At 38.5% G+C, this 13,023-nt stretch overlaps 1 protein-coding gene and 1 pseudogene across 5 annotated transcripts in view; one reads left to right on the top strand and one right to left on the bottom strand.

The window, feature by feature from the left end:
• The window catches only part of Prelid2 (PRELI domain containing 2), a 396,128-nt gene that overhangs the window by 106,851 nt on the left and 276,254 nt on the right, over positions 1 to 13,023 (top strand). The gene's annotated exons all lie outside the window — the stretch shown is intronic.
• On the bottom strand, positions 2,469 to 12,455 carry LOC100729122 (THO complex subunit 5 homolog; annotated as a pseudogene).

Genomic DNA, 13,023 nt, shown 5'->3' with positions numbered 1-13,023 from the left:
TTTAGTGCTTCCCTAATATTTCTGTGGGTACAGGATGTTACTTTAGCTACTGTGGAATAACCCTACAAATCCCTTAACATGAGACTTGGGACCTTAACACAAACCTTGGAGAGACTAAGGCAGGTGGAGAGACAGAGTCCAAAGAATGGTGAGCACAGCATGATGAGGACGCAAAATAGAAGTTAACTTACAAAAACTTGTAGAAATCTAAAGTGCAGTATTTTTTAAATACTTTAGCTGCCCTTTGAAACCATCTGGGGAGCTTTAAAAAGTGCTGATGCCTGGATCCTACTCTTCGAGATTCCTTTCGGTTTATTGGTCTGGGTGGCAACCCTGTGTCAAGACTGCATAAAACTCCCCAGATGGCTTTAATCCATGGACAGTGATTCCCACCACTTCAGCGTAATGTTCTAGCAGTGGTAACCCTTTTGAAACTAGATGAGAGAGGGCACTTGAGCTAGAGACCTTCATTTTTAGTGTTCTGCCTTTAGTCCCCCAGAAATACAAATTTGTTGTCCTTAAAAATATGATTTCAGTGTCTCATCTGAAATATTAATAGGAGAAAAGAGATGTTAAAGCTATTCCACCATATGTGTCTATTTAGTTATGACCAAAAATTTGAGTTGCATTTGTTGGAAGGAGGATCCCATGCAGAGAACAAGTCTCATCAGAATTCCAGTCCCTTGCTTGTCTCAGAGGGTTAACCTGAGTCAATGAATGGCTGGACTTTAAGATGCAGCTCTTTGAGCTGTGTACGATCACACTGTGCAAGAGGTGGCCGAGAGAAGATAGCAGTCACCACCCTGTTAAATTAAACTCCGTGGAGCTATTCTCCAGCATTCTTAGAGAAGGTTAGAATCGTTTCGTGCCTGCCATCTGTTAGGTTGCTGATGGAGTCATTAGTTTTTTGTTTTGGTGCCAGCCTGAACTTTTAGATCCCATAACAAAAGGAGAAAATGCTAACTGTTCAATTGTATGTTCTTTTTTCCTATTTTGAATTTAGGTGTTGCTCTAAAGTCAAAAGTTCATCAGTTGTTCAGAATTTGAAATTGCCACATTGTCAACTCCTTTAGGGATTTAGGAGAATTTATTTTCTAAACTGAAGCCCTCTCTCGTCATTTGTTTTGGCTTAGGGATGTGGTCATTAGCTTTATGTTTTGAAATCAAAATTGCATTTGTCAATCAATTCAGAAAGGAAAAAAAAAAAAACCCAAATCTTCTGGTCTTCAGTATAAGAACTTTATAAAAAGAGAAAATGCAGAATCATTACATTCATAGTTCCAAGTCATTTAGAAAGTTGTAAATGAAACGGACTCCTTTGGTTCTCAAAGCATGTTTCTGAATTGGTATTCCTACCAACATCAAAAGCCCCTGCAATGAGAGACAAAAAAAGAATTCAATAGGAATGAATGACTCCAGATTACAGTTACTATAACGGAAATGGAACACATACGGAAAAGGTAAAAGGAAACAAAAGAAAAAAATCAGGAACAACTCCGTGAGGGCCATGCCTGTCACTGATTAGATTAGAGTGACTGTGAGGAAAGCTTATTGTCTGATCCTTTCTTTTCCAAATGACATTTCAGAGAATTTGAGGTTGTAGCATAGAGGTTTAGAGTGTTCATGTTTTCCCTTTTTGATCAGCTTTTTTCCCAAACATATCCTTGGGTACAGCAAGAAAAATGTTCAATGTAGATTTTCTGCTTTTTTGTTTTTGAGTGACTGTAAAGTCTTTGGAATACTCGCTGTCACCTTTGAGGCATTAGGTGACTAAAATTTTTATTCAGTTTTAAATTGGATTAAGCAAATATGCATCAGATTATAGTTGGAGCCTTTCCAGCATGGAAAGCAGTCTTTTTGTATGTGTGAAGTCAGAAGCAGTATTGTGACTTGTTACCTTAGGTGTTAATTGTTCTGCCAAGTACTCTGAGAACCATTTCTTCTTGGAAAAAATAAATGTTAACATGTTTGGGGGTTTTACTAAAGGGAAGGGTTTTGCAAAGACAAATTGGGGAAGAGCAAAGTGTCAAAAAGACTTATTTTTCCTCTGATTTGCCTGAAAACTTTCCTGAGGGCTATCACCTGTGATTCTCAGAATAGGATACTTATTTCTTTAGAAATCCTGGGTAATTTCTGTGAAGGGAAGCTTTTTGGAGCATTTGTTTATTTTTATTTTCCTCAAAGTTTTGTGGAAAAATGCTTTTCATATTTTTTTAAAAATAACTTAGCAGAATGTAAAGTTGAACTGGATTCTTTTGTGGGGGAGCCAGGACTACATGTGTTGCTTTCAAGCACTTTCCTGCTGAGTTACATTCCAGCATGCTTTCTTTTGTTTTTGTTTTTGTTTTGGTTAGGTGACACTTTTATTGGCTACTGTCTTTGGAGACTATTAAAAGCCACATGTGAACAAAGCAGAAAACAAGTTCAGTATATTAGGCTTTTGGGGCAAGTAACTGGCCAAGTGGAGGTCAGCGATGGCTAAAGAATCTCAGGATGATTATATTTAAATGATTGCATCCTACTTGGACCTCTGAAAAGCCACAGACACATCTTCTCCTGGGGAAATTCTTTGGGTTCCTTCACACTGTCATTGTGGCTCCCAGTCTCCAGGTAGACATCTATGGAGCACGCATAGCCACTGCAGCCGGTTGGTCAAGAGCTGATGACAGGGCTGAGGTCCACACTGTGCTCCTTGTAGCACACACTGACCTTGCTCTCCATGGCCTGAATGTTACCATCATTGCCATTGGTTTTTTCTCCTTTCCAGTTCAGACAGAGCTGGGAAATGGGTGGAATGGAGGAGTAGCCAGGGTTCAATACCATGGCAGCCTTGAGTTTGGCTGTGTCCCTTTCGATGTGTCATATAGTAGAGGCTGATGCTCCCAGCCAGTGGTGCTTCCACAGTGTCCTTGGTGAGATGCAGTTCCATATCATCTTCATGGGCAGTTGTCACCCACTTCAGCAGATGAGGAACAGCCTTGGCAGGGAAGAGGTATTGACAATCACTGGTAACTGGCACAATGCGGTGTTTCAGGGATGCAAACTGTTGGTGGAGGGCCAGCCGGGACTGCTCCTTGGTCTTCAGCAGCTTCATGGTTATTTCCATGTGACTGCTGTTCAGTGAGTGGTGAGCAATCACTTTGTGCTAGGGTTGCTCTTTGGGGACATGGAGGTCTCCCAGCTTCTGTACCTACAAATAGGGATGACCTAGGTCAAGTACATAGTTTCTTAAAGTCAAAATGCCAACTTTATTGAACTGATACTGATTGGCTGCGTTTGAAGTTTTCTTTCTAGGATCATCAGGATATAAACAGCTCAGCACTGAGTCAGGAGAAAGCAAGTCCCCTGCACTGATGGAGGCAATTAGTTCCATGGCAGTTGTCACTGTGACTTTCACAGTCAGGATGTTGAGGTTCACGAGGTAGTAAAAATCAGGCGAAGCACGGTATCATCTTTGCATTGCAGATCAACCCTGACAGACAGAGGGTGTGTCTTCAGCTGAATCAGCCTGATAGCCCAGAAACATGGTTTTGCCTACCAATATCTTATAACGTAAAATGGGGCAAATATCCAGTAAACTTGGGTTTGTATTGCCATCAGCCACATCACATCATGTTAAATACTGTGTTAACATAGAGCCCTTAGTTGTTGAAGCCCTTTGTTGCGAAGGAAGTTTATGAAAGCATGAAATACAAAGAGCACTGATTAAACACTAACTGATAAATTATTTTTTCTTATATTGTGTATGTGTTCTGGTCAGGAAAATGTTTGTCCATCAGTATTGTGTCTGTAACATATCATTGTTTCCTAAATGCAGGCAGTTCAGATTTAATACCTATGTACTGCAATTTTCTCTGTCACTGTTTAATCTTGAGTGCCTATTAAAATTGGGTACAATTAGCCTAGATGGGGTAAAGTAACAAACACAAGGGAAAAAGTAATGAAATGGTGTGTTGATTCTTGTAATTACAATGGTGTGGCTGGCTCTGCTATAGTGAAGCCCTTACCTTTCCCAATATTTTTTCTGTCATTAGATGGGAGTTGTTTGACAGTTGCCAGCAAGAGTAACCTTTCTTTTTATTAAAAACAAAATAATGAAACAAAACAAAACGAAAAAATAGACATTTCTATCAGGGATGGAAAATATGTACCACAACTTCTTTGTTGAAATAATACATCTTTGTCAGATCTGAATTTCCTTCATGAAAGTAAAATTTGCAAGTGTTTTTGTAAAGGATAGGAAATTTTAGCTCTGATTTGATTCAAATATTCATTGAGCCATGGCCAAAGCCCCAGCTCTGCAGGGTTCAGTGGTTGTAGAGCTTAATAGGTAGGAGAGAGGCTCAGGCCAGATGCCCACACTGAAATCCTTGGCAGAGCTGTGCACCAGCAGTGTTGCTGATGCTCTCTGTTTGATTTTCTTCACATAGGAGGGGATAGTAATAGTGATTGGCTTACTGGGTTGTTGAAAGGATTGAATGAGGAGTCACACTTAGTGAACACTCAGTAATACCTAGAAGCTGTTGTGTAGAGTTGGTATAAATTCTTTAAGTATTTGGTGAAGTTCTCTAGTGAGACTGGCTAGGCTTAGAAATTTCTATTTTGAGGAATTTTAGATTATAAATTAACTCCCTTAGTAGGGTTATTTAAATATTCTATCTTGAATGAGTTGAAGTTTTGCATGTGTGTGTATTTAAGATAAATTGATCCAATTCATCTAAATGTTACGTTTCATTCATATTTTCTTTACTTTTTGATGTCTGTCTGCTCTTTAGTGGTATCTCATATCATTCCTGATATTGATACTTTGTGTTTCCACTTTTCTTGTTGTTAGTCATAAAAGATATGACTGTATCAATCTTTTCAAAGAACCAGCTCTATTTCATTTTATCTACTCACTTTTCATGATATGTAGATCCTCTGTTTCATAGATAGAGCTCAGGGGTTTTAGTTGTACCACTGCTGACTCTGTGTAAGCCCCATGTTCTTGGTCTACTTCCCCTAAGAATCCCTTCGTTCTCAGCTATAGCATTACTTCTGCTGAGAAGCCCTCCCCGGACCTGCAGAAGAGCTGGTGTCCTCTGATGCACCCTGCACAGAACTTGCACTTCTTGTCATATCCCTGTTAAGTGTCAGTCCCTCTGCTTAAGGTCCTTAAGGGCAGAGATTGATCCTATTGTGAGTAAATGAGTGGCATTCTTGTAAAATGAATGAGTTGAACTAGCTGAATTTAAAGTCTCTGTTTTTTCTTTCCTTTCCTTTATTCACTCTTCTTTTTTCTCACTTTTTCTTTTCTCTGTTCTTTTTCTGTCTACCTACTCACCCAAATAATGGCCCAAACAGAATCATACCCAAAGTTTTCTCCTCCACCCTAGCAGCATTAGGCTTTATCATGAATAACAAAATTGAAATTGTGGTTATCTGCTAGATGAATAATAACATCTAATTATGGTTTTCATTTTGTCCTTGCTTGAATGTGAGGAAAGTTTACTCATCTCATCTACAAGTATTGAGCACCTTTATGTGCCAAGCTTTTGGGGAGCTGTGGAGATAAGAATGATTCACAAAGCAAAATCCCTTTTCTTAAGGAGCTCATGAAGTTTTTCATAGATTTATTGATCATGTACATACCTTTTGTGAATTTCCAAGTATTTTGCTCAGGAGCATGGGAGATATAAAATTAAAAGAGTCCATATCACAATCCACGCAGCATTTTTTGTGCTTCACCAGTTCATCAGTTCAAACAAAAACATCTTTCTCAAAGAACTGGTCTAGGCAGTCTACTTATAATCACTGATTTTATATAATCTTGAGTAATTTACATTTGAGTCTAAATATACTAGGCTCGTGGTCATTGAATTTAATAGAGCTACTCTTGCACAAGTCACTTATCTTCTTTGAATTCCTCATCCTGGTGATAAGGAATAAATAAAACAATATGACAAGTTCAAACCTGAAGAATGTGCATTCAAAATATAGCCCAAAGTGCTTGTAACTCTCATAATTTTATTTTTATGGTATATATGGAGTCTCTGCATAGCAACAGTTAAATTCATTGCAAGAGGAAATTGAACAGTTGTATTGAATGGAACCATTTGAACAAGGGCCAGTTGCAGTGCTGAGCCATAATTGCAAAGGAATATGCCTGGATTTTAATTTGGGCTAATATAATATTTTGCCAGGGTATACTGACCCAGGATCAGTAGATAAGACCAACAGATTAAATAATAGACTCTTACATTTAAAACTAAATATGCAAAAAACAAAAACAAAAAGAATGGCGCTGGGAATTGAGCTCAGTGGCCCTACTGAACTCCATGTCGCATAGGGATTCTGTGAGAGGTGTGAACAGAGAGCTTGGAGAAGGTGGAGAGACAGAGAGGAGTTGGGGAATTGCACAGTGCGTTAACCCACAGTGACGTGGAGGGACAGACATAAACAGCTGCAGAGATTGCCACAGAGAAGAAGCCTCCCGCCAAGAAATGAGTGGAAGACCTGGTGATTGACCAAGTGGCTCTGTTATGCCCCCCAACCAAATGAAATGAACATTTGGCTAGTCATGCCCACAGGAGCTCAACTGAAATCTAACAGAGCTCTGTCCACCCAGAGAAGACTCCACTTCAGTCTCTGTGTAGTTTTTAAAAATATTTTTTCAAAGCTTTTTATTTTTCTTCTTGTCCTCCTTGCATAGATTTGTACATGTGAAATGCAGAATAAGAATGAATTAGTGCTGAGACAGGTGTAGTAGCACACATTTGTAATCTCAAAGTGTGAGAGACTGAGGCAGAAAGATTGCCGCAATTCTGAGACCAGCCTGTGCTATGTAGCATTACCCTGTCAAAAAACAAAAACAACCAACCAAACAAAAAATCCAACAAAACAACATAAACAAACAATAGTTCCAGGAAGATGGGAAAGTGGCAGATAGAAACAAGTCAAGATCTCTGAGAGTCAGAATCCAGACACTTAAACATAATAATTTGAGGCAAAAAAAGGAGTAAGGTAGATCTCTAGGGCCCAGGAAGGATCCGAAGGAAAAATTGGAGCCCCCAGAGAAAGGAAGAGGCAGAGCTAAATGTAAAAAGGAGGTGGCAAACTGCACTTTGGCCCCAGCTCCTGGCTAGGCTGGCAGTGAGAGTGAGGAAGACTGATCTTTAGAGGCACCGTGAAAGCATGTGTGTAACTGCAGAGGCCGTTAGGGGGAAATGTACCAGTTGAGCAAACAGTGCATGCGGTGAGCTAGAGCAGCTGCTCACTGACTCCACTGGACTCAGTGCCTTGTCCACTGGACTCAGTGCCTTGTCCCCTGGAGGGACGCTTGGCCAGGTAACATTTTAGCGAGGGGCCAGTTAAATTCCAGACTCGGAACAGCTGTGAGTTGGCTTCATCTCAGGCCTCCCACTGACTGGACGGGGACAACTGTGGGAGACATCCAGGGTCAAGGAGCAGCCGTCAGGCTGAAGAAACACCCAGGGTGTTGTAGGCTGAACAACTTGGGCTCCAGCCCCACAACCAGAGGCCAAGATTAGCCTGAACTCCTGTGAAGATGAAAACACCAGAGTGGGCGTGCTGCCCTAATCCTTCTGCAGGCCTGCTGGACTCACTCAGCACTGATCTGGGCTCTGTGTGCCTCCTTTGTTCATCCGTTGCAGCAGAGAGGCACCCTGCACTGGACACGACCACAAAACTGCAGACTGCAGAAAATAACCCTCGGTTTGAAAACAATGAGAGATCTCTTTTTGTTGTTCTTGTTTTTCATTTCTTTCTTGTTTATCTTTATGTTCTCATGAATGTGAAAACTGTTTTTAGTTGTTTTGTTCTTGTTTTTTTCTTCTTTCTTCCTCTCCTCTCTTTTACTGGTTTCCCAAAGGCTAGGTAATCTTGCTTTGTCCTTCACCCTGGCTTTCTCTGTCTTTTCTTTTCTCCCTTTTATCACTTTTGATTTTTCTTCAGAGGATAAAATCACATTTTGAGGAGATATTTACTGTGTATGATTTATTTCAGACTTAATTCTATAAATCTTGTACCTTTGATAAAAGTGAGAAATTAAATCAGTTTTGTCATTTTCTAGTTTGTGCTTGATGCTCTTGTTTTTACTGATTGTCCTAGTTGAGCCATGGTGACGCAGTTGTTGCTATCAGTTGTTCTTCCTTCTCATTCTGAGATTATTTGGTGGGGTGGTTGTAAACAATACCATAGTCCAGGAGCAAAGAGTTGGGCCAATAGGCAGAAGCCTCTCATCCATAGTGTATTGAAGAGGCAGGATCTTGGATTAGATTTACAGCCAAAAATCAGCTGTGCTTCAAAGACATCTCTCTGAAAAGTAGTCATTTCCTAAAGTGATTTCAGTACTAGTAATAAAGCTGTCTACCATAAACAATTTAAAAGCTCCAATGCAGAAAAGAAATTTAAAAAATAGAAAATGAGAAAACATGGAAGCAAGATGCAACCCCAGACCTGGAGCTTCCCCAAGGCAAATTCAGGGACATTGAGGTGGAAGAAATCAAAGGCACCCAGCTGAACTTCCTGAAATGGTAGCTGCAAAAATAACAAAGCAGATGCCTGAGTCCCTAGAAAAAAATCAGAAATAATTCCTCAGAACACTAAAGAGAAGATACAGATAAAAAAATAAAGGCACTTAAGAGAGTGAAGGAAACTGTGAATGCCCAACATAGCAAAGAACTGGATTAAATAAAACAAATTCAAACAGATATCCAGGATACTAAAAATTCCATTGAAAGTGTATTGAGTAAAACCAACCAAGTGGAGATAGATGTATCTAAAAGACAGATTTGCGGTTAGCAATTATCAGACAAAAAGCTTCTTAAAAATAGAAAAGGACCTTGAAAAAATCAATCCAGTACCTGCTACATGATGAAAAAAGTATAACATAAGATTAATAAAAATCAATGAAAAAATCAGAAGATAGCACAAAGGGCATAAAAACGTGATTAGAGAAATGAAAGCGGTAAACCGCTAAACCATGGAAAAAAGAATCTGACATACAGATGAGTTGGGCTATCTAAATCCAGTTAGCCATGATCAGAAAAAAAACACCAAGGGATATAATAGTCAAAATTACAGGAATTCAACACTAGAATACAATATTAAAATGTCTTAGAGAAAAGAAATCATCTATAAAGGAAAGCCTATCAGAATCACAGCAGACTTCTCAACACAAACTCTTTTTTAAGTCAAGGAGAATGTGAAGTAAAGTATTTCACGCCCTAAAAAAAAAAAGTCCAACCCAGATAGATGTACCCTATAAATTATCTTTCAAAATTGGTAGAAAAATAAGGTATATCCATGCTAAAAGCACCTGAAGAAATTCATGACCACCAAACCAGCACTCCAAAATGTTCTGAAGAGTATTTTAGGAAAAATCAACAAAGAAAACAGTTTTGTGAATCTTAGTAGAATGAATCCATTAGGCAAGGCAAGCAACTAAATGGGGGAAGAAAGGGGACCAACCATGGAAAAATAATATGGCAAGAATAAATCAATGCATATCAATTATTATAGCCATCACTGTAAATGGCATCAATTTACTAATCAAAAGAAATAGATTGGCAGAGTAGATCAAGAAACAAGATCCAATAACAGGCTGCATGCAAGAAACACATTTAATTAAAAAAGAAATTCATATGCTGAACATTAAAGGATAGAAACAGTATTCTAAGAACTTGGGAAAAAGCAGGGGTAAATATTCTATTTTTCAGACAAAGATGTTTTTAAGCTAAGACTGATGAGAAGAGACAAGGTCACTATGTACATGGTAATGGAACAATTCAAGAGGAAAGATAACAATCATAAAAATACATACACCAAATATCAATACACCCAACTATATGATGCAAACAGTAATGGATATGAAAAATAAGATAAACATTAATGCACTTGTAATGGAGGACTTTAATATCCCACTGTCACAAATAGACAGAAAACTCAAAGTAATATCAGAACCAAACCTTTGAACAAATGAACTTAGTAAATATCTACAGAATGTTCTACCTCACAACACAATACACATTCTTCTAAGCTGCTCAAGGGACTTTATCCAAAATAGCCCACATACTAGCTCATAGAACATGATTAAGTAAATGCAAAAGAACCCAAATTATCCATGTTTATTATCAGATCACAGTGCAATGAAGTTGGAAATCAATGCGAAAGATACCACAAAAGTTGCACAAACACATGAAAATGAAATAGTCTTCAACAACCCATGTTTAAGAAATTAAGACAGTTTCTGCAATTAAATGATAATGTCAGTATGACATACTGAAGCGTATAGGACAAAATGAAAGGAGTTGTATGAGAGAAATTTACAATTTTGAATTCTAACATCAGAAAAACAAACTCAGCGGCATAAGCGCCTGCCTTGCAAGCAGGCAGTTGTGAGTTCGATCCCTGGTACCGATAAAAACGAAAAAGACAAAAAAAACCAAAAAAACAAAAAAACAAAAAAAAACAACAATGTTGAAACTCAAACTTCTATAAAAAAAAAAAGAACAAGTTAAGCCCAATGCACATGTAAGGGAGGACATTATAAAGGTCAGAGAAGAAAAATGCAAAGGAGACTAAGAAGGTAATACAAAGAATCAATGAATTAAAAAAGTTGGTTTTTTCAAAGGCAAATCCGTAGCCAACCTTGTAAAAAAAGTTTCAAATCTATTAATTGGGAATGAAAAGGCTGAAAATCACAATAAATCCTACAGAAATTCAGAAAATAGTCTTCTTTGTAGTGGTGCTGGGAAAACCGGCATTCCATATAACAGAATTTAAACCTAGACCCGTATCTCTCATCATGCACTAAAATAAAAATGAGTCAAAGATCTAAATATTAAATCAGAAACTCTAAATTTTCTGGAAGGTAATATAGGCAGAACTCTTGAAGACACAGTTGTAGGCAAAGACTTTATGAATGAAATCCCAATTGCATAGGAAGTATTTCAAAGATTCAATAACTGGAGTCTCTTCATACCATAACGCTTTCAAAAAGCAAAAGGAACCACCATCAGTGATAAGACAACCCACACAATGGGAAAATACCTTACCAAGTATTCCTCAGACAAAGAATTAATACGTAAACTACAAAAAGGACTCAAAGAATCAGACTCCTAAATTTAAAGACACAATCCAAAAATAGACATCTAAAATGAATTGACACTTCTCAGATAAAGATATAAAAACATAATAAATATATGAAAACTTTTTCAACATCACTAGTGATTTGAGAGATGCAAATTAAAAAACACTGAGATTCCATCTGCCTTAATACTTTTCTCTCATTGCTGAGAAAAAATATTCAATGTCCAAAGTTAAGGAGAAAAGTTTTATTTAGCTCATAGTTTGTAGAGGTTTCAGTCTGTAATCAGCTGGCTCCAGGACAGGGTTGTGTGGCACAGGGGCAACAGTTTATGGCAGAAGACAGCAAAAACAAAAGGAACAAAAGGGGAGAAACAAGTCTTTGCCTCCCTTGTATTTTTGCAGGCTACCTTTCCTAGAGTGAGGGTAGCACACACACCCCCAAACTCAGCACTAGACTATGAAAAGATTAAAAACTCTAGATTCAGCTCCCTCCTAAAAGCCCACTCCCATGACTGCATGAGGCTTTCAGAACACATCCAGACACAAACCATAACACCATCTCACTCAAGTAAGAGTGTCTAGCATCAAGAAATCAAACAATAGAAAATGTTGGCAAGGCTGTGGGAAAAAGGAATCCTTCTCCATTGTTGGTATTAGTCCAAACTGATACAACCATATGGAAATCACTATGAACATTCCTCAAAAAACTAAACTTGAGGATTCATTTGATGCAGCTGTTCCTCTTGGTTCTATCTTCCCAAAAGATTTGAAAGCATCATACCACAGCAACATATGCACACCATGTGTTATGGCTTATACATTGTGTAAACTTGAGAAGTCTAGAAGCTTAATTAAGTGATTCAGCACTTCTACATCCTGGGGTGTAGAGAACAAGCAGTTACCATTATAGAATATTGTTCCTTGTGTCAATTTGAGAAGGTTGGAACTTGAAGTGATTCAGCAGGGGGCCAGGGTTCCTAGTTTGTAACATGCTCAGCCTGTGCAAGAGGAGAGCACAAGTGCTGCACCCACCCCAAGGGAGCACCCTGCATACAGTAAAAGGAAGTGAGGAGGGACTGATTGCTGCTTCTTCAGAGGAGCTCCAGTCTTCACTTTCCACTTGGACGTTGACTCCTGGTTTTTGGCACAGACCGTCTGGCTTCTGCCTGAGACTCTTCAGGCTTCATCGTAGACTCTTCAGCCTTTGTTGTGGACTCTTCAGTCTTCCATCGTAGATTCTTCAGTGTCCATTGCAGACCATCAGTCTTCTGACATGGACTTGCACGGGGCACTGCAGTAAGCTCCAGCCCTTGGACTGGACCTTCAACCTTTAGCGTGCAGACACCCTTTGCACACTCCCTCATTTGACTCTGTGGCTGACCATTGTAAGCGAACCTTGTAGATTCTTTTACAGCTGTATATCTTGTGTTATATCTGTTTCTATAGTAAACCCTGACTGATACACCATGTTTGCAGCTGTGCAATTTGTAATAACTGAATCTTGGAAACAGCGTGGATACAAAATGTGGTTTATAAACAATGGAGTCCTATACCACCATAAATGAAGCTAAGCTTCAGACATTTTGGGGAAAAAGGAGAAAAGAAGTGAATAGAAGGAAACAAATGGAAACAAAGCATTTGTAAATGGGGAGCAGAATAAGGGTTGAATGGAGGGAAGGGTAATGGGGAAAAAGAATCAAGATATATCATGTATAGGTGCAGATTCCCTATCATGAATATGATTGTTATGTATATCAAAATTTATCAATAAGTTAATTACTTAATTCTTTAGTTTAAAAGGTATCTCTCATGATTATATCTAGAATAACTCTCAAAAATTGTATACACAGGATTCAAACAGTTTTACATTAGTTTATTAATTGGTTTCAATTCTTCCACCTTTCCTCAATCTCCAACCATGCTTACTTTCCA

Source organism: Cavia porcellus, unplaced genomic scaffold, assembly GCF_034190915.1.
Source record: "Cavia porcellus strain 051 isolate PalLab524CR breed Dunkin Hartley unplaced genomic scaffold, mCavPor4.1 scaffold_21, whole genome shotgun sequence".
Taxonomy (NCBI): Eukaryota; Metazoa; Chordata; class Mammalia; order Rodentia; family Caviidae; genus Cavia; species Cavia porcellus.
Note: the sequence above shows the minus strand (reverse complement) of the source record. Positions and strands in the feature narration are given on the sequence as shown.